We start from the raw sequence: 25,935 nt of genomic DNA, 5'->3' as shown, positions 1-25,935 counted from the left end.
TGGTTCGAATTGCCAAACCTGTGGTCTTGCCCCTTAACGATGTATCAGGGGGACTAAGAGCTCCCGTTCTGGAAACAGATGCAGCCTTGTCCTCACCGATTGAAAATGACAACTGCTGGCACCATGCGGCCATCCCGCGCCCCACCTCCGTTCCCTGCCAGCCGGCTCTGCAGTTATTTTCCTCCGAAACATGTGTCACCTTCCTGCAGCCTGCATGTGGCATTATTTATTTTGTGTATTGTCTTGGCTAGAATGTCAGCTTTGTGAATGCAGATTTCCCCCTCCCTCACCAGCCCTGTTTTATTCCTGCCTATGTCCCCACTCCGGGAACGTGCCCGGCCCAAGATAGACATACCCATAATAATTCCGTCTGTGAGTCATCTCTGCTCTCCCACTTATAGCTGCCAACTTGCTCTGGTAAGTTACTTACTCTCTCTGCACTTGGGTTTCCTCAATAACAAAATGGAGAAAAATGGTGATGCCTCCCTCCACCCCAACTTGGATGAAGAAGGGTTAACACATACAAAGGGCTTAAAACAGGGTCAGGAACACAGTAGGTGCTCAAAAATTATTTCGTATTAAGTAATACAATGCATGTCGATACTGTAGTGACACCAATTATCCCTTAATGATTGTCTACCATGTCAATATTTGTTTGGCACCTATTATCTAATTGACACATGGGACAACCATCATCCTCGCTTTGGAAATGAGGAAATAGAGGCATTAAAAGGTGGTGCATTTTGCCATCATGTTCTTTTTTTTTTTTTTTTTTAATATTTTTATTTATTTCTAGGAGAGAGAGAGGGACAGCGTGAGCAGGAGAGGGCCAGAGGGAGAGGGAGACACAGACTCTGAAATAGGCTCCAGGCTCTGAGCTGGCAGTCAGCACAGAGCCCGACGTGGGGCTCGAACCCACGAACCGCGAGAGCATGACCGAAGCGAGAGTCGGACGCTTAACCGACTAAGCCACCCAGGCGCCCCTGCCATCATGTTCTTAATCAGCGTCCAGAGCAGGCATCCTCATGGTACCCAACAAAGACAACCTCTTCAGCTTTCCTTCTATGGAAAGGAAGTTCCCATTCATTAAACTCAAAAGCTTTACAGAATCAGCGTTGGTTTGCAAAATGCCTCGTTGACATTCTCCCTTAATTAATGCCAGTCTTAATGTAAAGTGACATTAATAGGACCATTGTATCTGGAGGTCCTGGGCAATGCAATGCCCAGGACAATCTATTTGTAGCCAAAGTATTTAAAAGTTTTCCTACAACCACCTTACCCTCTCCCCTCACCCCCTAAAAAAATCAGTTTATAGTAGATACTGTTGCAAAATCAGATTTATCACCCAAGGGATTAAGAAAAACGAAGGACCAATTTAATGACAAGATTTAGTTCTTTATTTATCTTCTAGCATGTAAATTATAGATTGTCATAAATTTTTCATTCTTTGGGTGCCCACTACCTAATTCCCGCAGAAAAAAAAAGCAGAAGCCTGAATTACAAAGAGCAAGTGTCTCCTCTCTGGGCACAGGAGACATCTCCTCTGCCTTCTGACGGACGATAATCTGTCAAAATGAAAAATTAATGGCCGCTCCCTTAATTCATCATTGCCTGCCTCTGTTCTATTAGTGCCTTCCCCCCTTCTTCCTCCCTCTGCCTCCCACTCTCCCCTCCGCCTCCACCCACCCCCATGGCGTGACTCCATTCACCAGCAATGAATTGCAGGCAGAGAACCGGTCTGGTGGTGGGAACAGAAAAGAGCAAATCAAATCCATTGACCTCTGGCCCCACGGAACATCTGTGAAGTGGGAAAGGAATAACTCTGCTTTACTCATGAAGTACAGCAGGGCTCCGTGGCCTAACGGCAGATACAGCATGTGGGCACCACCGAAGGCATCTTGGATGCTCTCCTCTGCGGTAAGACCTGGTGTGGGCACTGGTGATGGGGGCGGTGGGTTTAAGTTGCCGCGTGTCTCCGTATTATCAGATTCCCTGCCCAAATGATGAGTCTGGAATGTGGTAGGGGAATGTATAAGCCATTAGTCTCAATGTTCCTGTTTTATAAATGAGAAGACGGAGCTTTCAAGAGGAGATGGGGGTTTGCTAAAGGTCACGTGACCAATGAGATCGCACCACTCCAAAGTATGGGTGTCCGAGCCAGCCGGGCCATCGAGTCCCCCAGTCTTCCTTTCCTTCGCTCTAGACAGTCATCTCCCTTCTCTGATTCCCTTCAAGACTCACTTGTCCAAACTTCCACTCAATTTTCCCCGAGTCTCCGTAGAAATTGCATCTCATTGTCATAACTTCACTGTAATAACCATTGACTTCACTTTGTGGGTGCTGCTGGGTTTGGTTGCAGGTCTGCTCACTCTGAAGTTAGACTTGCCTGTATGGTGTGCTCGGCCAGTGAAACATGAGCGGAATGGATCATTCTCCTTTCCCACTGTGGAGGCAACCATTTGTGTTTGGTGGAGGCAGGCCACCATCAGTCTGGATCCTTGAAGGCTACACCGAGGACACCGTGGCTGACGCTGTCACTGTATGTGACATGAGTCAGAGGCAGGTTTGTTGTGTGAAGCCACTGAGATACTGGGCCATTGTCCTCCCTACCCCAACCCCCCCAGCCGCTAAATTTCACTTATTCTGACTCAGATTCATTGATAAAACTGAGGTCAGCAGGCTCTTCCTTCCCCGGCTTCCTGCAGATATATTTACATCATCATCTCATTTCCTGCAGGCTCAGTAAATGGGGTATCTCTTCTGTGAGACATACCATCTTCTCCAATGGAATTAGGCTTCTCCCCTCCAGTGCTTCCCTCTGTGATGCTCAGTGACATCTCCTTTGTGAGATCCCGTGTGTTTGCCACGCCAGACCTTGGCGGTGAGTCTGACACTGCCAATTTCATTTGCTCCTGGAAATACCACGAGCCTTGGCACCCATGACTTCTCCTGCTCTTGAGTCTGCGCACGCCTCTGGCCAGTTCCCTCCTGTCTCCTTGGATACGTTTTGCTTTCCGCCTCTGTGTGTGTTTCTCCATGTTCTAGTCCTTGTGTGTTTTTCTTACTCCACGTTTCATCCTTCTCCCGGTGTTGACTCTTAATGACTCCTAGATCTCACCTCTAGCCTGTGTGCTTTTCCTAACGCCCTAGACACGTATCGCCAACTAGCTACTGGGCACCTCGAGCTGATGTCTGTTTATTTGTCGGCCTCAGCATGCCCAAAATTCATCGTATTCTCCCAGAATTTAGTTTTCCTTTTTTCCCCTCCACCTCCTAGTTGGTAACATCATCACTAGTATCTAACCCCTCCCCTGTTACAGAATCTCAATATATTTCTCTTACATTCTCTTCTTCCCCAGAGGATGAAGGGGACACAGGGGTCAAACATGGACCCCAGTTGTCCAGCAGAGCAAGCTGCCTTTATTTCCTTTTTGAAAGGTAAGAAACGAGTTATTTATCAAGGGAAGAGAAACTTCACCAAGAAAGGTGTGTGTGTGTGTGTGTGTGTGTGTGTGTGTGTGTGTGTGTAGCTGTTGCTTTCTGAGGTTGCAAACTTGACTATGTGGATTTGGGGAAATCCCTGTACTCTGCCAGGCCTGTGAGATCATGACCTGAGCCGATATCAAGAATCAGACCTTAACCCACTAAGCCACCCAGATGACCCTAGTGTATAGGTTTTCATAGGGAAGAGAGAATGTGGGGAGCTGAGAGACCAGACAAGGGGACAGAGAAACACTGAGGGAGATGGCGGGGTTTGATGTGACTGCTGCCCGTCATTCCCATACCTCTGAACACTGCATTTTCTTTCCCTCTAACACCCCTATCTTTTTACCTGCCTTTCATTTTCATTCTACAAAACCTCAGGCAGCTGACCGAGAGGCAGTGTAACACTCAAGGCTTTGGAGGTACACGTGATCTGGATTTACATCCTGGTCCTACCACACATGAGCTGTGTGACTTTAGGAAAGTTACTGTACCTTTCTGAGCGTCAGGGTCATTCACAACAGCTATTTGGCTCAACATAAGTTCCAGTCTCCATCATCTGGGGTATCGGCGGTCCTCTACAACATGCTTCCACTTCATCATTTAGGGCTGTTCACCCTCTCAGGCAGCCTGGGTACCACCCTCGCACCCGCCCCCGGTTTTATCTGTCCTTGTGACTCTCCTTTATGAACCGTGCCCCAGTAGCACCGCCCTTCCTTTACACCTCTAAAGATAGCACGGGAACATGGAATCAGAGAAAGAGCAGAGAATGAGGAATGCGAGTGTAGCCTACCTGTGTGACACTGGGCAGATCATGGGTCCCAGCTGACCCCGTACTGAACTTGTTCAGGGGGACAGATGACAAGTCTAAATTAAAAGTGAGTAATACCCTTTCTTCAGGTTCTTCTAAGTATTAAGGGAAATAAGATGCATGTTTTGGGCTTCATTCATCTGTGGGCACCAGGCAAACTCATGCTGAAGCAAACTCTGACGTCTTGGCTGTGGTCAGACCAAGCATCCCCGAATAAGTGCACGAATCCTCATGGTATCCACGTGTGTGCTCAAATCCGATTTGTTTTTCCTCCGTGCCGGCCCAGGCAGAGTGGGGCGCAACGGTCCGTGGTCTCAGGCATTGTTTTCTACTGTCGTGTTTTCGGAGGAGATGCAGCTCTGTCACTCCTTCAAGAGGCTGAGCCCGGAAACACCACTTCTGTGTCCAAAGGCCCGAGTCATAACTCTTGAAAGGTGAGAGCATCCTTCGATGCTCCTTTTGTGCCTTGTTCAGTTAGACGGCTGCACAGCTTGGTTGCTTGAGCCCCGTGTATCACAAGGCTGGATGATAAAATGTTTCCAGACTCTTCCAGGAATCCGTCCATCGCTTTGGTCCCAAGAGCTCACTGAGGTGCCACACAGAGCCTGGGGCTCAGGTGTGGTGGCATGAGAGCCCAGACACAGCCAGTGTTGGTGGTTTGGAAGTGCCCGCCTTGCTCTACCAACGACCTTGAAGACAGGACGCTGGGCATCAGGACTTGCCTCTGTGCTGTTCTTTCTCCTCTCCATCTGTCTTACCAGTGAATCTTCCCCTCTCACTTGGATAAAACAACATCAACTCGGCTGGCTCGGTTCCTCCATAAATTGCCGTTTGCACAAGTGTCTGTTCACTTTGCATTACTGGAATATTCAGGGGGAATTAATGATACTGTGGAGTGGCGACTATGAAGATTTATGTGAGGATCCAGGGAGGTTTGCTTTCTTCCTTTCTATTTTTTCCTCCCCTTAAAGTAATAATAAAGATTACAAAAGAGAAATAAGCAGGGAAAGTTAATTTGAAATGAATCTTTAATCAGATTTCATCTGTTGGAAGCAAACGTCTCCTTTGTCTGAGCGCGGCTGCTGAGGCGGAGCTCGCAGACACCATTTTGTAGATGTATCTGCAAAGTCAAAGCCATTCTGACAGAAATCAAATGAGAAATAATTTCTCCCTGAAGGAATTCTGTTGTAGCTTAATGACGGCTCGAGTGTTCCTGTTGAAATGGCATAATGGGGGTTTTTAATTACGATTCATACTGTCCGGTTTAACGGCAAGACTTTTACTTATTTATTTTTTTCCCTGAGCCTTGGAAGCTCATTTGTTGAGTACGCACTGCCAAATGGAGCATTTGCCCCAAGGTGAAGGAGGGAATTAACTACTCAAAGCTGACCCGTGCCCAAATCTCCCCTTAATGGAAGAGGAGAGGGGGGCTGACCTGGCCAATGGGACTCCGTAGGGTCAAGCTGGAGCTGGGAGTTTATTCCTCAAGACCACTGGAGGGGCACTAATTAGAAGAACAAGCTGAACTAATGGAATAAGAGATCTGAGATCAAGAATCCGGAAATGAATCGGAAGCAGCCGTAAGGACCATGGTTTGCACCAGCCACCTGGCCATTCAAACAGTTAGGAATGCACTGGTGGTGGTAGCTCTGTGCGACACTGGCCGCGTCATGTAACGGCCCGGACCCACAGTCTCTGAGGCCTCAGATGGACAGAGAAACTGGGCATCACAGAAAGACACGCAGGCCCGAGTCGGAATCCGTTCCCTGCCTCTTGCCCCCAGGCAGTGTTACTCGAGCTCTCTGAGCTCCACCATAACGTGGAGAAACCACGGCTGCCGCAAACACTATGAATCATGCAGTGTGCTCATGTCCAGCTAGGACGTATGTATAGCGCCCAAGCCTAGCTCTGTCCCCCATTTCCTGCTACTCAGAAAGCGGACATCACGTTAGGGTCTCTTGGCTTTGAATGGCCGGACAGCTATGTGATGACTTTCCTTTGTATCTTGCCTGCCTTATCAATTGTATTCAAGTATTCTTTTTTTTTTTACATTTACTTATTTTTTGAGACAGAGCGCGACAGAGCATGAGCTGGGGAGGGGCAGAGAGAGAGAAGGAGACACAGAATCCGAAGCAGGCTCCAGGCTCTGTGCTGACAGCTCAGGGCCCAACATGGGGCTCGAACCCATGAACCGTGAGATCATGATCTGAGCTGAAGCTGGACGCTCAAGCGGCTGAGCCACTGGGTGCCCCGGGATCCAAGCATTTTGGAGTGTGTCTGTCATTTTGGGGGCAGTGGCTCACACCTCTTTTGCAAGTGTCTGACTTTAGTGATAGTTTGGATGCCTGGAGCATCAGGAATTTATATCTCTGATCTAAACAGAAGCAACTTCTCCGAAATTCTTGAAAAAGACACAGAGCTGGTCCCAAGTCACTTCTCCCCACCCTCTAGAGCAGCCTGGTTGTTCTCATGCATTTCAGAACCAATGAAATATAATCTCTGAGTTACACTGTAGCAGTGATATAACCCTGGCTATCTTAAATGATGCTGCATTCCTATTTTCTCCCCGTTTCCTCTTTTCAAGTAACAATCTGCTGGGACAGGGACATATGCAGGCACACAGCTGGGGGCTCTGTTGTGCTGGTCTGAGTTTCCGGAACATGGGCTATCTCATCTCATCTATTTAATGGTTATCCGAAGTCTCCTTCTCCCAAGTTGTTGTGCCTGGAACCCTTTAGAATTAAAGATTTTGTTCACAGGGGTGCCTGGGTGGTTCAGTCCGTTAAGCATCCAGCTTTGGCTCAGGTCATGATAATCGGGGCTTATGGGTTCAAGCCCCACATCGGGCTCTGTGCTGACAGCTCGGAGCCTGAAGCCTGCTTCAGATTCTCTGTCTCCCTCTCCCTCTGCCTCTCCTCTGCTTGTACTCTGTCTCTCAACAATAAATAAATGTTAAGGAAAAAAGACTTTGCTCACAAACCTGCAATACAGGCAGTGCAAGTATTGCTGCGTGACCATCAGTTCCATTCATTTTCTGGCTGTGTGGCTTTGGGTGACTCGGTTTACTTCTACAAGTCCTACTTTCCTCATCTGTATAATGGAGAACAGAGTCCTTGTTTCTTCCACCTCACCAGGTTTCTGGGAGAGTTCTATGAGCTAGTGAAACCCAATTAAACATTTTACAGTTCAATAACTATATGAGAGATGATTGGGTATAATTAAAATACAATCGATGGTACTGAGTTAATGAAGTTGCCCTCTCATAGGACCAAAGACTTCCCTGTGGAACAACTTATAATTATAAACTTACTCTGTATGATAATTTAATCTATACCTTCTTTTTAAATATATACACCTTGAGGACTGGGCCTGTGTATGTTTGGGGGCCTCACACATGGTGCTGTACTAAATGGAGGTTGGGTGAGTGTGATGGTTAATTTATATGTCACCTTGACTGGGCCACAAGGTGCCCAGACATTTGGTCAAACATTATTCTGGATGTGTCTTTGAGGGTGTTTCTGGAGGAGAGTAACATGTGACTTAATAGATCAAGTGGAGTGTATTGTTCCGCCCCTGTATGGGTGGGCCTTGCTCAATCAGTTGAAGGCTTGTCTAGAATAGAAGTTGAATAAGAAAGAATTCTCTCTCTCTCTGCTTGACTATCTTCAAGCTGGGACATTGGTCTTCTACTTCTGGACTCAGACTTAAGAGGTCTTTCGGCTCTCTTGCAGATCTTCTTAACCTCCATAATTGGGTTAGCCAATTCCTTATAGTAAATTTCTTTTTGCATGGCTTTCTCTTTATAGTATCCATACCTTTACATATATGTTCTATATAGTGATATTTATATTATATATAGTGATAGTTACTATAATGAATATATACACATTATATGTACATATTTATATATCCATATCTTTACATATATTATATATAGTGATATTTACTATAATGAATCTATATGAATATACATACATAAATATAGTCTGTTTTCTCTTTCTCTGTGTGTATATACCTCCTATGTTTCTCTGGAGAAACAATACTCACCTAGATGAACACAGTGAGTATTCGTGGCTTCTATTAGCATGACAGGCATGGTGATGGTAAGAAATAGACTCTAGGTGTATGTGAAGGTAGAGCCCATAGGATTTCCTGGCATACTGAGTACAGGATGTAAAAGACAGAGAGGCACCAATGAAGATTCTAAGGCTTTTGTCCCTAACAACCAAGAAGTTTGGGTTTTGTTCACCAGATGGGGACGTCTGTAGAGGAAACAGGTTTTGGAAGGAAGATTAAACATTTAGTTCTGAGCTTAATGCTAAGCATGTAATTACAGAATTGGCTGTAGGAGTCCTAAAGGTCTATAGAAACCATCTAACCTAAGAGTTTCAATAAATGGCCATCTAGTTCCTGCTTAAATATCACCAGTGATGAGGAGCTCACTACCTTGTGAAGAAGTTTGTTTCATCGTTTAGGCAGCTCTAGGTGCTATGGCATTGTAATCTTATACTCCATAAGAAGTCTGGCTGCCAGCTGTCCACATGTTTGAAGTTGCTGATGATGCATCACTGAGTTATCTCTTTTCCATGAGAAACACACGCAGTTCCTCTGGCCATTCCTCACATGGTCTGAGTATCAGTCACTCACACTGTAGTGTGGAAGTCACTTCTCTCAGGGGATTTGCGCTGAGACCTGGCCTGGTAGAGCATGCACATCTGATCCAGGGACAGCCGAGCATGGTTAGGAATATGACCACAGGTCAACTGACCCTGAGAGATGAGATGATGGAAGAATATATGTGGCCCATGGCAATTGGGGAGGCTAGAATTTAGGGTCAAATGTGGGGAGACCGGAGGACAATCATGGTGGGAGTCTGGTCTGTCTTGCATGGGGCATTGTATGCAGTGCTTGCAGAATGGCTGAGTGGGCAAACGGGTGTATTTATGGGTAAGAAGCAGATCATGCACTGCCTTCCAAGCTCAAAGAGCCTTTCCTTTTTTCTCTTTGTACAGATTTTATTTTTAAGTAATCTCCACCCCCAAAATGGGGCTCGAACTTACAACCTCGAGATCAAGAGTCACATGTTCTCTGACTGAGCCAGCTGGGCCGCCTTGTGCACAGGGAGGCCTCCAGCCACAGCTCACTTCCTCTTTTTGTAAGTTCTCATTGCATTGTATATGTTCCCTTAGAAGCAATTTCCATAGTTGCAACCTTACAATTCATCATTTGATTCTTTGCTTTCCTTTCCCTTTAACCATGGGCTCCATGAGGCTGAGGCCATCCTTGGTTTTGCTCTCCAGTGCGTCTCCACTATGTGCATAGAGGCTGGAATGTAGGAAGCACTAAAAAATATCTATTAAATGAACCAATGGTCCAATCCTTTAACCAATCCTTAAATATTAAGGATTAATTTTTAGTGATCATTGAAGCTTGGATCTTGTTTTAAAAAAATTAAAAAAAAATTTTTTTTTAATGTTTTATTTATTTCTAGAAGAAAGAGAGAGACAGCGTGAGCAGGGGAGGGTCAGAGAGAGAGGGAGACACAGACTCTGAAACAGGCTCCAGGCTCTGAGCTGGCAGTCAGCACAGAGCCCGACGCGGGGCTCAAACCCACAAACCGCGGGATCATGACCTAAGCAAAAGTCGGATGCTTAACCGACTAAGCCACCCAGGCGCCCCTAAAAAAATTTTTTTTAATGTTTATTTTTTGAGAGAGAGAGAGAGCGCGCTCGCGAGTGAGCAGGGGAGGGGTAGAGAAAGAGGGAGACACAGAATCCGAAGGAGGCTCCAGGCTCTGAGCTGTCAGCACAGAGCCCAGTGTGGGCCTCGAACTCACAGAGTTCATGACCTGAGCTGAAGTCAGACGCTCAACCAACTGAGCCCCCCAGACGCCCCTACTGTTTATTTGAGCCACCCAGGTGCCCCTACTGTTTACTTTTCTATGTGACCTTGTCAAGTTTCCTCATCTCTGAGCCTCAGTTTTCTCACCTGTACTACAAAAAGGGCTGGAAGAGAAGATCTAACAGGGACCTTCCTGCGTTAGCAGCCAATGAATGATTCAACCACTCCACACGTTTTCATTTTGGCTGCACTACAGCTGGGTAGCTGATGGACTCACAGAGTGACCTGCGAGGAAGTCCTTCAAAGTTGTGTGAACTCCACTTGGTTTCCGGAAAGCCGTGATAAAGAGATATCAACAGAGAGGTCTGAGCCTTGGGGGACAGCCATGCTACAACAGAGAGATCAATTGTCTGGCTGTTGCTGTGGATGGCCAAGAAAAAAATAGGTGTCAGCAGAGATGCAGGATTCTGTGTGAGAGGACAGGCTGCGTATCTTTGTAATCAGCCAGGAAGAAGTGCCGTGGAGCTGATCTTGGGGTAGGGGGTGGGGAAGAGAGTAATCAGAGCCTGGCATCTGACGCAGAGGCTGCCTGAGTCAGAGCACTGGGCAGGAAGACACAGTCATCGAGCCTCGCCTCAGTTGGTGCTGGGGCTCTGGGTGATCCTGGCTCACTCAGTTCTCCTAAGAGCCTGGAGGAGACGGAATTATCCTTGTGGACGGAGAAACTGAAATATAAGGTTAAGATATTTGCCAATAGGCTAAGCTGGTGTAACAAAGAGATCCCCGCATTCGGAATCCAGAATTAGTTAAGTTCTTAAAGAACAAGGAAGTTTACTTCTCTGCTGGTGGAGCCCAGGGTGACTATTCTAGGCAAGTGGGTAGCTCTACTCCGTGGGGTCGTTCGTGGTCTCAAGCTCTTTACTTATCAGTGACTGTGCCATTCCCTGAGGCCATAATGTCGTTCCCAGGAAGCAGGGCATCGTACGTACAGGAAGGTCACTCATGCAGAGGTTTATGGACCTGGATGGAAGATGTGTGAGTGCGGGTGTGCAAGCACACACATGCACATACTTCTCCTTGTGTTCTTTTTGCGAAGACCTTCCTCTTATTTTCAGGGAGGGCTAAGTGTGTAGCAGGTGAGTCCCAGGCTGGCCAGATGCATCTCTGATACAATTCTACTGCAGATGTGGGTGGACCCCTTACAGCCGTCACTGAATCCATGCCCCGCACAAAGGAAGTGGGGGTGCCAGGGCTCCACAGACAGACCGAGAGGCCAAAGCCATGAGCTTCCTTCCCTCAGCTCTCCCTTCGCGGTTGAGTGTCTCCACCCGCTGTCCCCACAGCCCACCGAGGACTCTGCAAACATGCCTGCGTCAGAGCCTCCCCGGGACACCCCCTCATCCTCTTACACTTTCCCCAGCCGTTGGGTGACCAGCCTCTTCCTCCCCCACGGTCCCAGGTCATATGCCACCTCCCAGAGCCGGGGCGGCTCCAGACACAGGCTTACCACAGAATTTTCCACCCCAGCCACGTAGGACCCCTCAGTTGAGACCAGGGGACCACCTGAGATGGTCTTCTGGTTCGATTTCCTCCCTGGGCTCGGGGAGGCCCTGGAGAGGAGGGAGAGAGCGAATATTGTTACAGAAGAAAAGGAAAAGCAAGGGGCCGCTGGCTGCGAGCAGCTCTACCGCCATCGATTGGGTAATTGGGAGCCCTCGGGTGTGAATCCTCATTAAGGCCAAGGGGTATGAATCATTTTCTAATGACACCTCTTCGATCCCAGCGGCTCAGCATGCAAGCTGCCCACACGCTTGGGCTGCTAGTCGGGAGAGCCAGTGGGGGCCGCAGCCGGGCCGCCTGCCATATGTTGTTTCTCACAATTAGCAGGTGCTGGGTTGTGGGCTGGGCACCCGGAGGGCAAGGTGGCTGCCAGGGACATTCTCCAGAGCTGTACCCAGAGCGTGGCAAGAGAAAGAAGGTGATGGCTGGGGGTGGCGGGCATAATGTGGAGGTCAGGAGGGAGACATCCATCTGTAGATAGTTTTATTTCAATAGTTTTACTGTATTTGTGACTCACGACTGCGAATTGATGGGATTGTCGTTTCCAGAACAGTAGTCGTTCTGGTTGGTCTACAGATGAAGATATTTGGGACAGATGTTTTGGCGTCTCTAATCACCCTGTGAAAAGAATTGTAAACATATTGGCCCTTTTCTGAGGAATCACTCATTAATGGTATGGGTGATATAATTCACCCCCGCCCCCAGTTTTTGTTTACAGATTGCTCTTTTGATGAAAAAGTTGCAAACAGTGAAATAAGGCATATCTTAAATGTGCATTAGGCGGATTTTTAAAAATGCTTTATTTATTTTTGAGGAAGAGAGAGAGAATGTGAGCAGGGGAGGGGCAGAGAGAGAGGGAGATGGAGAGTCCCAGGCAGGCTCCACACTGTCAATGCGGAGCTGATGCGGGGCCAGAACTCACGAACCGCGAGATCATCACCTCAGCTGAAACCAAGAGTCGGACGCTTAACTGACCGAACCACTAGGCATCCCACATCACGTTTTAAAGGCCGATCCATGCTGTTCCCTGTGGTAGTCCATGCTGTTCCCTGTGGTAGCAGGTTATTCGTTTTCTTACCAGCCGCAGTGTGCTTGCATATTCTTCTGCGGATAAACACCCGGCCTCTCTCTAGTTATCAGCCATTATGAATAGAGCTATTGCTGCAGACATTTTCTGCACAAGTCCTTTTGTGAATGTATGTTTTCCTGGGTACATATTTTGGGATGGACCTAAGGCAAGTAGGTGTTTACTTTTATAAGAAACAGCAAGACTTCTTCCCCCCAGAGGAGATTTATGAGTGATATATTTCCAAAGCAACATACAGGAGTTCCAGTTGCTCCACAATTTCCCTGGGATTTGGTGTTGTCAGAGTGTTTTGTTTGAGATTTAGCTGTGCTGGTGGGGGTTTGCGGGGTGACACTGCATTTTAATACTCATTTCCCTGATGACTTTGATGTTGAGCACTTTTCCTACGCTTGTTGGCTGTGTGGATACAAGAAGTGGTTTTTAAAATCACTGGACCTTTTTGTTTGTTTTTTCATTGAGCTTGGAACTTTGCTGGCTCTACTAAATGTGTGTTGGACCCAGATGAGTGGAAACTAGCTCCACGGGCTTTTCTCAAAGGCTTTGTGCTGATGCAAAAGGACTTTGTGGCAGGAGATCATGGAGACTGCGTGACCCCGGCTGATAAGAGCTGGAATGCTCTCTCCGCCCACGGTTCCCAGTTCCCAGGGCGGAGCCATTGCTAGGAAACAGCCTGCACAGTGAGGTGCGGTGGAGACGGTGGTGGAGGAGCCCGGTTAGGACCTCTCTACACACTGTTAGGATTCGAGCAGCAGGTGCAGAGATCCCAGCTCATGCAGCGCCCATGACAAGCGTCGCTAGTAAGTCCCCTTGCTTGGACTCTGCCACCTGCCGCTCTGGAGTGGCCTGCCTCCCTCTTAGCTCTCCCCCCTGTCCTTCCCCCGAGCGGCCGGGCCGGTCTGCGAACCAACAGCTGTTGGGACTCTAGAGGTGGCAAATATTTCCAGAGGTCCGACTGCACTGTGCGGGCACCCCTACTTTATAGATTAGGAACCCGAGGCTCAGAAACGTGCAGTGATCGGCCCGAGATCACACTGCGCCCTGGCGGCCCAGAGAGCCATCCCCAAGGGCTCAGACGCTCAGTCCAGGCTGCTTCTACCACCCTGCCTCGCGTGGCTCTGCGAACTAAGTCTCGGTTGTCCCATCTGCCGTGCAAAGGCGCTGATGAATGGCGAACGTGGGAGTCCCTCTTGTTTTCTGGATTTGTTTGTCTGGAAGGGAATGGGTTTCGCGATGTGGGGGATCTCCATCCAAGGCCAGGGTGGGGTGAGGAGGGGGATGTTCCCCAAATCTCTACGGACCAAATCCAGGTTGGGGCATGGGGACTTTCATGCTGGTTTGGTTGTGAGTGGTGGCATTTGCCGTTGACTCAGGGCCTAAGATCTAGTAATTCATTCTTTTGTCTGTTCAGTGTAGTTTTTGCACACTGCCGTGTACCGGGGGCACGCTGGGCACTGGTGGTGGGGATGACAAAGAGAAAGAAAGGGGCCTGATGTCATGAAGCGTCCCTTTAGGGAGGAGCAAGTGGGTGGAACGTGCTGGAAGCTGCTGCCTGGAGCCTTGGGAGATGCCGGCCCCTCCCCCATCGCAGGGACATTGGATGAGAAAGTAGCAGTTAGGGCCGCCCTTTCCTGAGCCGACAGCTCCCAGGAGGAGGAGGGGAGAAGGTGACATCTCACGGGCATCTGGGTCACACCTGCTCAGTTGTAATGACATCCACTGGCAGTTCGTTGTTTGTGAGTGTTTGACTTCCTCACCGGGTCTTCCATTGCCTTCCCCTCAGGGTACCAGGCCTCGAGGATTCCATGGTGGAGAAAACACAGTTGGTCCTGTCCCCCACCTCCACCCTCCAGAGCAGCTTGTGACCTTCGGGAGAGAAGCTTGTGACCTTCGGGAGACCATCTATGCACCATCACAGCTGTGAGATAAGCCATAAGGATGCATGGCAGGCGTGTTCTCAGGAGTGTCAGGGAAGGCTTCCTGGAGGAGGAAGGAACTGAGCTCAGAAGAAAATGACATCTTCTCGTGCATCTGCAGAGTGAAGAGAGTAGAGAATATTCCAGGTGGAGGGAATAGCCTGTGCTTCTGTGGCCCGAGAGCTCCTGGTGCCTTCAAAGACTTGATGGAGATCCCAGGTCACTCTTCTCTCTGTCCTCGGAGTGGGTCAGAGCCAGGGCACACCTGGCTCTTAGCAGGCACCTAATGTTCATCAGACTGAATGGAGCCCAACTCTTCTCTTCCCTCCTGATGGGAAAAACGAGAGCATCAGGCAGTATGTGACAGATGAAGTGGCCCGTCTTGGTAAGTCCATCGAAACTTCTCTCATATAATTTGTACTAAGGGAAAATACTGACGGGTGTCATTTCTTGGCACCAGCTCTGGGCTGAAGACCACGACCAGTATTTTTACCATAAATCTCAACCCCTGACGGCACTGCATCCGAGAGCACTGTGCTTCCCTGTCTTGCACATCAGGGAGCTGAGATGCAAAGTGGGGAGTGGTGTGCCCGGTGCCATAGGACTGGGTATGGGCAGTGCCAGGATTCCAGTCTATGTGTCTTCCAAGCCCAAGCCCCCTTCCTCCTGCCCCTCACTGCCTGAGCCTGGGGGTGGGGCGTGGTTCCAGTTAATCTGTTCGAGTTAAATGTGGTTCAGATTGCTTGCTAATGAAAGCCGTCCAGCCAGGATCTCAGCAAGATCCTTTATGGAGTAACTGACAGCCAGAGATTGCCAATACAAAGCAATTAATATGGAGTAATGATGAGTGATAAGAGATGAAGATCTAAAATGAACTCTTCAATGACAATATCATTTTCTTGTCTGCTTCCGTTACGCACACTGACAGGAAGAGAGTTGACATGATAATTTTATAAAACTCTCTGACACTTCCTGTTAACTCCCCTCCATTAGCTTAGTATGATAATTGGCAGAAACAGACACGCGGGAGTAGAAACGAGCTCCTGGAGGAAGAGAGGGGCTTCAGAGGGGGACAGGGTAACCTGTGTCTCCTAGGGCTCTGAGCGCCAGGGCAGCGTCTGAACGGTGCGCTCAAAACTGTGTTTCCCGTGGCCAATCTACGAACTTGGGGAATGTGGACACTACCGTCTCAAAAGCAGAGGGTGGGGTGGAAATGGGCTTTCTAACTCCCAGCCTTTACATTCTCGCTCCTAGCTGATACACCTGCCTCCTCCCCTCCACTCACCTGAATTTTACCCATCCTTTGAAGCCCAGCCAGGGTTGCCTCACCACATTCTCAACATTTCCTGACTTTGAACATATACTTGGAGGTGGACTGAGTTCATGGACAAACCCTAGTGTGAGAGCAGGGATCTGTGGTTTCTAATTTCCTGGCAAGTCCTCTGGCTCAAACTCCTTTGTTTGTTTATTAAAAACGTTTATTTATTTACTTTTTGAAAGAGAGAGAGAGAGAGAGAGAGAAAATGGACGAGTGGGGGAAGGACAGAGAGAAGGGGAGAGAGAGAATTCCAAGCATGCTCCATGCTGTTAGCACAGAGCTGGACATGGGGCTTGAACTCATGAACCGTGAGATCATGATCTGAGCCGGAATCAGGAGTCAGACGCTCAGACTGAGTCAGACTGAGCCACCCGGGCGCCCCTCAAACTCCCTTGTTTCATGTTGGGAAGTCTGAGCCTAGAGAGGCCGGGGCTTCCAGTGACTGAAACTGAAGTTTGTCGTCACTGGAATAGTTTCTTAAGACTTGATTTTTAAAAACTTGGCCTCAGGTCTCCGTGTTGCAAGTGGAAACGCCAGTGCCAGGGATTGAATTGTGTCCTCAAGTTCGTATGTTGTGGCCCCAACCTTGGTGGCTCAGAATGTGCCTCTATTTAGAGACAGGGTCTTTACTGAGGCGGTTCCATAAAAACAGGGCCATATGAGGTGAGCGCTAATCCAGTATGACAGGGGTCCTTAGAAAAAGAGGAAATTTAGACCGAGACACACACGAAGGGAAGACTTGGGGAGAAAATGGCCACGTATATGCCAAGGAGGGCGGGCCTGGTACAGACCCTCCTTCACCACCCTCAGAAGGAGCCAACCTTGCCCAGACCTTGATCTCAGACTTCCAGCTTCCAGATGAGTGAGGAAATCAACTTCTGAGGTTTAAGGCACTCAGCCTGTGGGTTTTGATCACAGCTGCTCTTTTTTTTTTTCCTTTTTAATATTTTTATTTATTTCTAGGAGAGAGAGAGAGAGAGACAGCGTAGAGCAGGGGAGGGTCAGAGAGAGAGGGAGACACAGACTGAAACAGGCTCCAGGCTCTGAGCTGGCAGTCAGCACAGAGCCCGACGCGGGGCTCGAACCCACGAACCGCGAGAGCATGACCCAAGCGAAAGTTGGACGCTTAACGGACTAAGCCACCCAGGCGCCCCATGATCACAGCTGCTCTTGCAAAAAGCTTACGATCAGCCAAGTAAGTAGTAATAACAGCTAACATGAATACCAGTACTTGTACCACTATTAGTAGCATTCTCTCTTCTTGAGGGCCCACTCTGTTATACATGTTAGCTCATTTATTAGAAGTCTCTTCTCTTGATGGCAGCCCAGGTTTCTCTGGTCCTTGAGGTAGATCCTTACAGTGGCCCCCACCACAGTAGATGAATGTCAAGAGGCAGATTGGCAGATTAGGTGAGTCATGAGGTAAAGGCTGAGCCTCAACCTCTGTGTGGGGGAGAAGATAGGACGAGAGGATTGTTTCAGTCAAGTGGCTTGATATTTGAAGAGACTGGATCCTAGCTCATAACATCATGATTGCATTTCCGTCAAGCTCTGGGGCAGGTGGGTGAGAGAGATGGTCTTCCTGTGTTTCCCCAGAGCTCAGAACATCTCCAAGAACTGGAAGCCCCTCCACGTGTGACTGGATAGTGGCTTCCTTCAGGCACTCATTCATTCATTCATTGAAATAAACTTATTTATTTATTTTTTGAAATGCTTCTTCATTTTTGAGAGAGACAGAGCACAAATGGGAGAGGGGCAGAGAGAGAGAGGGAGACACAGAATCTGAAGCAGGCTCTAGGCTCAGAGCATAGAGCCTGAGGCGGGGCTTGAACACACAAACTGTGAGATCATGACCAGAGCTGAAGTTAGACGCTCAACCGGCTGAGCCCCCCAGATGCCCGGAAATAAACACTTAGAACAAACATTGTGGTGTAGTGGAAAGAACATGTCTTTGGATTAAAATCTTGGCTTTGCCATGTGCTAGCAACATCACCTTGGGTAACCACTAAACCTCTCTGAGCCTCAGATGGGGTTGAATTAAGGTACCCAGCTCCCATTACTGCTCTCTGACCTGGGGTCTTAAGGTAGCACAAAGTAGGCAGAGACCTAGGTGACTTAAGCAAGTTGAGAAGATCTTATTGATGTGATGATCCATTTGGTGGAAAAAGATGTATCATTAACAAGGAGTGCATGCCCACCATATTGTATATAAATTAAGTTCCCTTCCATGCTGCTGGATCGCCGGCAAGCGCTGGAGGTTCTAGAAGGGAGAGCAGGACCTTGCTGACACCTTGATTTCAGTCTTCTGGGCTCCACAATGTACACGAGTACATTTCTGTTGTTTTAAGCACAAGAGTTTGGCAGCTGAAGGGAACCAACATGTTTCCTTGGGCAAGTTATTTCGGAGACCTCATGTTACACTGGGGGCTTGACTTTTGCTCACCTTTTGGGCTTGGGGATGGGTCTCTTCCTTATCTGCCTCACTCAAAGATGTCCCACCACTGAGATCTGCAAACTGTCTAGAGGAGAAGTGTGCAGCGGGCCACTGTGTTCCTGGGGCTGGATGACAGTCACCATACCTGAGCGAGACTTTCCCAGGGCTGCTTTGCAACGGGGTATTTGGGATGCATGAGCGATGTCCTCCAACCAGAGAGCTGCCGTAAGGGAAAGCCAGCCCAGCGCTTCCTTGTTTTTTGTTTTTGTTTTTTTTTTTTTAAAGTGACTGACCTTGAAGCAGAGGAAATTTACGCTAAGCCTTCTGTCTCAAAAGCTCACAAAAATCGTCTTTTAGCGTCTGTCTTGGTGTGTGTGTGTGTGTGTGTGTGTGTGTGTGGTTGTGCCTCATTTCCAGAGCCTTTCCAGTCTCCAGCGGTCTTGATTCCAGATCATTTGTGGGACAAGGCAAGGTTGTACCTTGTCTCTAGTCTTATTTATTAGCACATTACGACCACTAATCACAATTAAAAATAACGATGCCATCAAGATTATTCAAATCAGAGACAACCAATTTCAACTACCATTACTTGTAGATGGAATTATGGGTCTTGCTCTGTCTCCTGCACTTTTAAAGGACTCCGTTCTTTCTGCGATTCTGCCATCCCCCATCAGACTCTTGAATTACACCGGGAATTAACTTAATACGTAAAGTCACTTCCAAATGAACCCCGTTCTGCTACTTTTGCTTTGCCTGCCCTCAAGTCCCTGTATCTCCCTTGGTAGCCTTCAAATGTCAAGGCAGGGCATTCTGAGGCCAACATCTGGTATTGTTCTTGTAAACAACATTTTTTTTCCCCAGGTGGATGCTTTTCCGGGGTGAGTCAGTGCTTTGCTTGGCTGGGTCATTTACATGGAAATGGCATTCTGCACTTGGCCCTTGGAATCTGTAGGATGTTTATTCTTAAAGCATTCAGGATTTTCTCATAACAGCAGACAATGACAGTTTCTGTCTCATTCTGTCTGTCTCTCTGCTTGTCCGTCTCTCCTTCTAGGGTTCTGGGGGTGGGTAGTATCTCCAGGGGAGCTGACACCTGAGTGATGAGAAGGAAGCAGATTTTAAGGGACTTGGTGATCACATTCAAGGGAGAGGGAAGAGCGAGGGTGATGTCGGCGAGGTGGGACCACACTTGCTGTGTTTGGGTAGCAGAGAAGGCGGGCTGGCTGGGGTGTGCTAGAAGAAAGGGGCGGATCGCACAACACCGGCATTTTCAGACACAGGAAGAACTCTGGGTCCTGGCTCCTGGAATAGAAGGGCTGGAGAAAGCACTGTGTGAAACAGATGTGCAAATGTGGGTCACTCTTCTTGCTGAAGAGGCAACACGTGTCGGCACAGGGGAGGACTGGTGTCCCCTGGAAGAATGGGAACGTGTTCAGAGAAGGTCACTTTGGCTTCATGTTCTCACCCCCATCCGTCACTTAGCACATCTGTTGGTGACTTTAGTTCCAGTGCCTGGAGGTCCTGGTCGTCAGGCTGGGTTGTCACGCTGGCTCCTTCCGTCCCCCATCTCCTGCAGCCTGTGACTATATTCTTCACACTGCCCCAAGAAGGAGGAGCTCAGGGGGTCAGGGCCTCCCTGTATCTTTTCTGCCATTGACAGGTGCAACACAGTCCACTCTGACTTGGTATTTCAGACCCACTGGGACGGGACCACATTCACCTTCATAACCTCTCAGCTCCCGTTACACACGCCGTCCCCTCCCTTGGGTTCCCAGCCTCCTCTGACTCTGTTTCCTCAGCCTGGACTGTTCAGCCCCCACCTGCTCCTTTTCCTTCCTGTGAATTTTGATCTCATCTGCAGTGTTACATGGAACGGCCACAAGACTGGGAGCCAGAAAGCGTGAGTTTGAATCTTGGCTCTGACACTAATAGTCTCTGAGTCTCAGTGTGCTCAACTAGAAACTGGGGGTCAGTGACACTGTATCCTTGAGGATGCCACTGGCTGCATGTAATGGAAGCCATACTTAGAAGTGGCTTGCACAAGGAGTCTTGGGCACAGTGGTTCTGGAGGTGGTTGATCCAGCCCGGTGTTGTTATCAAGTAGTCAGGGACCTCCCTGCCCACCTCTGTCTTTTAGTTCTGACATCTACAGATATTGGCTTTCTTTCTTAGGCTGGGTCCCACCATACTTTTTAAGTTAGATGCTGCCTGTCTAGGTATTATGTGCAGATGACAATACCAAGAGGCAGCAAAGACAATATCCACTCCTGGTGTCTTGGTGAATGAGTAAACCCTTCTCAGAAGCTCTGCAGCAGCAGATTTTCCATTTTAGTTCAATGGCCAGAGCTGAGTCATATGCACTGCTTGAGCCCACTGCCATTGGGTTAGAGAAACCAGAATTCATAACCTGGGCTCGGGAGGAGCCCAAATCTCTTAGTCAGGAGGATGGCTGTTGGAAAGGCAACCAAGTGTCAGGTGTAGGAAACTGCCCTGGAGGCCTGCTGTGGGTGTGCAATGAGGTGACATATTAGAGCCTGGTATGGCATTAGACTCATAATAGGAGCTCTCTAAATGGGAGGGATCATTATTATGGTTAATCTTAAGCATTTTCTTCTTGAAAGCTTCTCCAGTCCTATCTGGATGGAATGACTGAAGCCTCCTTTGGTATTCTCATTGAACACCGAGCACGTCTTTATGCTGGCTGGGGAGTGAAGGCAATATCCAAGTTCAAGCCGTACACCGGCCTTCAACCTAATTTCCAAATTGTAGTGGAACTTGATTTTTACTTACTTGTTTCTTGAATGTATCAGTACTTGGCATGCAGTAGGTGCCCAATTAATGTAACCTGACCTGAATAGAACTGTGTTGAATTCAGAAAGGGGCCGTGGAGGAGAGGGAGGGAAGATATCCCTAGTAGAGGGAAGGATTGGCCTCAAAGTGATCACAACAGTGTCTCATCCTCTAGCAGTGATTTCGCCACACCCAACAGCATTTCTTCGACTCCACTCTGGCATTTCTGGTGTTATTGCTCCTACGAGTGCATGAGACATGGCTGCTGCTTGGTCGTGCCTTCTCTCACTCACCTTCCTTCCCTGCCTCACTTGCTGCTTTAAAAGGGTTTGCTTTAGGGCACCTAGAGGGCTCAGTTGGTTGAGCGTCTGACTTCGGCTCAGGTCATAATCTCATGGTTCCTGAGTTCGAGCCCAGCGTCGGGCTCTGTGCTGACAGCTCAGAGCCTGGAGCCTGTTTCAGATTCTGTGTCTCCGTTTCTCTCTGCCCCTGGTCATGCACCGTCTCTCTCAAAAATAAATAAACATTAAAAAAAAAGGTGACAAGTGATGAAACATCAGGAAGGGAAGGGAGGATGGATGGGGCTTCTTAGCTACATCTCTGATCAGCCTCTACCTGGACATACCAGACTGGCCATGAAGATTCCAGGGACCTTTCTGGTGGCAGATACATGGGGAAGGAGCCACTATGATGTCACCATATTTTCTTCTGTCTTGTTTTGTCTTCTGTCACGTGCAGTAACCTTTCTGTACTTGACAGACTGGAACCCCTGTTCTCCTTCCAGAGGATCAAACTGAGGTCCAGGAAGCATTTTATTTATTTATTTTGTTTTTTTTACATTCTGTGAATGGAATCAATACACACGGGAGGAATCCTTTCTCCAACCCTAGCTCCCGTCAGTGCGTGCATGAGCCGTAATGAGCATGCTCTGCTCTCTCCCCTCACCTCTGCACCTGCATGTGTGGACACCTCCACTTGGAACACATTTCCCAGCACCTTCCAGGGGTGCACATGTGCATGTGCATGTGCACACACACCTCACTAATTTCACGTCATACTCTAAGTCTCTGCTCAGATGTCACTTGTCCTAGGAGGCCACCTATGACCCCTCTTGTATGATGAAGAATCCCACCCTTTGCTCTCAAAACCATCACCCCGTCGTTTACCCATGTTGTGGCAGATTCAGGACCCCGTTCTGTAATGGTCTTCTGCTCTCCCACAGGCTAAGCCCCTTACAGGCAGGGACTGGGTTTTATTCTTTGCCGTGTCTCCAGCACCTGGCAAGGAGAGCTGTGTTTAGCGGGAGCCCAATAAGCGATCGTTGAGTGAATGCACGACGTCGTCAGCCAGAGTAATGGATGTGGCTCTGAGGCAGGTCCTCGGAGAACACATCCTGGTGCTCATTTCCAAGACGGAGCCTCAGCACGAAGATGCCACCTCTCTCTGACTCTGTGCCCCCTCATTCTTCCGTTCCTGCCACCAAAAGGATTTTGAGCACCTGTTCTGTGGCAAGTGCCGCGCTGGCTGCAGGGACGCAGCAAATGAGACAGACTGGCTTCCGGCTTCACAGAACCTACTTCAGGACTTGGTTTCTGTTCACTACAGTATTGCCGGTGTCTGTCATGGTTTTTGGTGTTCACTAAATAAAGCAAAAAAGAAAGGGATTTGGGGCACATGCACCAGAATGGGTTTATGCAGGGAAAAGCAAATGGTCTTATTTCACTGGAGGAGAGGGCTTTCAAGGGAGAGATGAAGTAGGGCCAGAGACGCAGGTGTGGAGACAGCAGGGCCACTGTGGGGACTGTGTCTAGGCTCAGGTCTCATTTGTAGCATGATGACATCTCCGATGGTCACTGCAACCTTTTCACACATCCTTTTTGGCATCTGGAAAATGGGGCTGATGGCAGAATCAGGCACATCATGCGTGAGAGGCTTCAGTGCCCAGTCGACCCCAAGTTTCCAGCATGAAGACAGCCACTTATTAAATATTAACTTGTTATAATTATGAGTAGAGGATTAAATTATTTTAAATGTTTATTTATTTTTGGAGAGAGAGAGAGAGAGACAGAGCATGAGCAGGGGAGGGGCAGAGAGAGAGGGAGACACAGAATCCAAAACAGGCTCCAGGCTCTGAGCTGTCAGCACAGAGACCAACAGAGGGCTTGAACTCAGAGACTGTGAGATCATGACCTGAGCCAAAGTTGGGTGCTTAAGTGACTGAGCCACCCAGGTGCCCCATGAGTAGAGGCTTAAAATGCTATGCCTGGGAATGGTGGAAAGTGGTGTGTGTGCGCACGCACTTGTGTGGGTGCACATGTGAGTTTGGTGCACACACGTGCGTGTTGTGCGAGTGTGTGTATTGTGAGCACATCTGTGTTTGGTGCATGTGGGGTATATGTGCATGTATTTGCACATGTGCTTGTGATGTGTGAGCATATGCACATGTGTGGTGCATGTGTCTCTGTGTTGTGTATCATATGTGCGTGTGTGTGTGCACACAAGCATGCGTGTGTGTTGTGTCACATGCACACGTGTATGCATGTGTGTGGTGTGTGGTGTGTGGGCATGCGTGAGTGTGTACATATGTGTGTGCGTGTGCACGTGAGCACTCACAGGCAGTGGCGTTTGGGGCTGAGACTGGACAGTCAGCTCTTATGTTTTCCATGCTGAGGGCTTGGCTGGCTTCAGTCAGGAGCCACAGAGGGTTACATTAGGGGGAATGGCCAGGTTACATCCATCCATGTGAGAGAGCAGGAGTGCCATCCCCTGCACAGTGACAAGAGGAATTCTTTGAGAAGAAGGAAGGAAAGAGGAGAGGGAAGGAGGAAAAGAGTCATAAAAAGCAGGGAGTGGATGGGGAAGAAGAAGAGTGGAGAAAAGGCAGGGAAAATGGTGGGAGCATCTACCTGTCTGGTGCCCAGGACTTGCCCCGGGTAGTAGTGAGGAGTCCCAGCGTGGGCATCAGGGCTCCGGAGGGGGGAGGGGTTGTCACAGTGATTACGGGTCTCCGTGTCTGGAGCCCGGTTGGAGAGGGAACCATGCACTCGAGGCACCCTCCCCCGGACCAAAGAGTCAGGGGCCATGGAAGAGCTCCCGCGGGCGCCCCTGGGGCTGCGGGCGGCCCTGTCAGTCACAGGGTCCGAATGCAAGAGCAGCCTGCCCCGGGGTGTGCTTTGCAGCCTCGAGACATCCGCCGATCTTGCAAAGGATGTCCCTGCAATGTCAAAGCCAGCCTGACCAGCCCAGCCCCCTTCCCTTCTGGTGGTAAAACTCAAGGATCTTTTTTCCCCAGCTTTAATTTATTTTTTTAAAGTAGCTCTATAAGCCTGTTAATAAAGGGAAAACTTGCTTCTTGCCCCCACTGTCTCTCAGCCTCCACTAGTCTCCTCTCGCCTGGGAAACTCACTGGGAACGATGCTGGCTCCTTTCTCCCTGCACATAAAAAGGTTTATAGATCTCCAGTTCCCTACAACTCAGCCCAAAGTAGCGCTCGCTTGACAGTCTTCAGAAATCAACGTCGTTCCACCTTCTACCAAGCTGCCCGCCCAGGGAAGGTCAGGCTGCGCCGCAGGAAGGAGCGAAGTGTTTGAATCTCACTGGCCGGGGCCGGTTGGTTCTCCTTCAGAGGACAGACACCTGCGTCTTGGAGAGGGCGGCCTGGCGGCCTTTCACAGCGCCACAGGGAGCTCACACTTGTCAAGCAGGCCATTCCGGGCTGAGCCGCAGCCAGGGGGGGCTCAGCTGTGAGAAAGGAGTCTGCGATGTTGGTACCCCCACCTCCTTTGTATTTCAGGGCAGGGTCAATGGAAGGATGGCCATTCTGTGTCCAGGCTCCCTGGCTGGCGATCATCCCCTGGGCTACAGGCCCCCCATGGACACGGCAAGAAGCCATGGGAGCGAGCATCCGCTCTGCAGTCTCCCTGTTGAGGAGGCGAGTCTGTGGCTGGAGGACTCAGGGTGTTTGCTGTACCATTTAGCATCACAGCAGTGAAGAGTGAGTTGGCCTTAAGCTGGGTCCGATGCCCCTCATGCTATGCACATTTGGTCAGGGGGCCGTCTTGTGCACTATGGGCTGACGGCATCTGTGGCCTTTACGTACTTGATGGGCCTCTACCCCGGCTCCCAGTTGTGATGACCAAAAATGTCTCCAGACATTGTCAAGTGCCCCCTAACTAGGGCGGGGGGAATCCACCTCCCCACTGAGAACCACTAGTTTACATCATACAATCCAGTGGGGGCAACAACTGGATCTGGCTGTCAAAAATCATCCTACGCACCAAGCGCAGGCAGGCACACAGCACATATACAGTATATCTGTGGTATTAGAATTTCATGGGGGATGGTGATAAGGGAAAAACGTTTAAGAAAGGTTCTGGGGGGGCGGTGCTAATGAAAGAGGAAGATGGAGGGAGGCGGGTCTAAAGAGATACAAATGGAAATCATGTGCAGGCTTATTTTTCTACCTCTCTAAGAGCCAATTTCACTACAGGAATTCACCCTGTTCCGTTTCGAGCTCATGGAAGTTTTGTTGACTCTTACCCCAAATGTTATTGTCAGAAGTTAGAGGGATATTAGTGTCCACAGTGGCATCTTCTGATCTCAGGAGGCCATTCTCTGGTTAGATTTCATCTCCTGTTAGGTCCAGCTTGCGGATCCCCGCCATCACCTGGGAGAAGAGGGAGGGAAGCATAATGGATT

At 49.0% G+C, this 25,935-nt stretch overlaps 1 long non-coding RNA gene across 1 annotated transcript in view; it reads right to left on the bottom strand.

Annotated features, from left to right (window-relative positions):
• Positions 1-12,161: 12,161 nt before the first annotated feature.
• The window catches only part of LOC120239824, a 57,626-nt gene continuing 43,852 nt past the window's right edge, over positions 12,162-25,935 (bottom strand). Inside the window, exons 3-4 of the long non-coding RNA XR_005530521.1 lie at positions 25,777-25,903; positions 12,162-12,313 (exon numbers count right to left, since the gene is read on the bottom strand). This is a non-coding gene — a long non-coding RNA (uncharacterized LOC120239824). The remainder of the gene's footprint in view (positions 12,314-25,776; positions 25,904-25,935) is intronic.

This window comes from Hyaena hyaena, unplaced genomic scaffold, assembly GCF_003009895.1.
Source record: "Hyaena hyaena isolate Hyena2069 unplaced genomic scaffold, ASM300989v1 scaffold_238, whole genome shotgun sequence".
Taxonomy (NCBI): Eukaryota; Metazoa; Chordata; class Mammalia; order Carnivora; family Hyaenidae; genus Hyaena; species Hyaena hyaena.
This window is presented reverse-complemented; position numbering and strand designations above follow the sequence as displayed.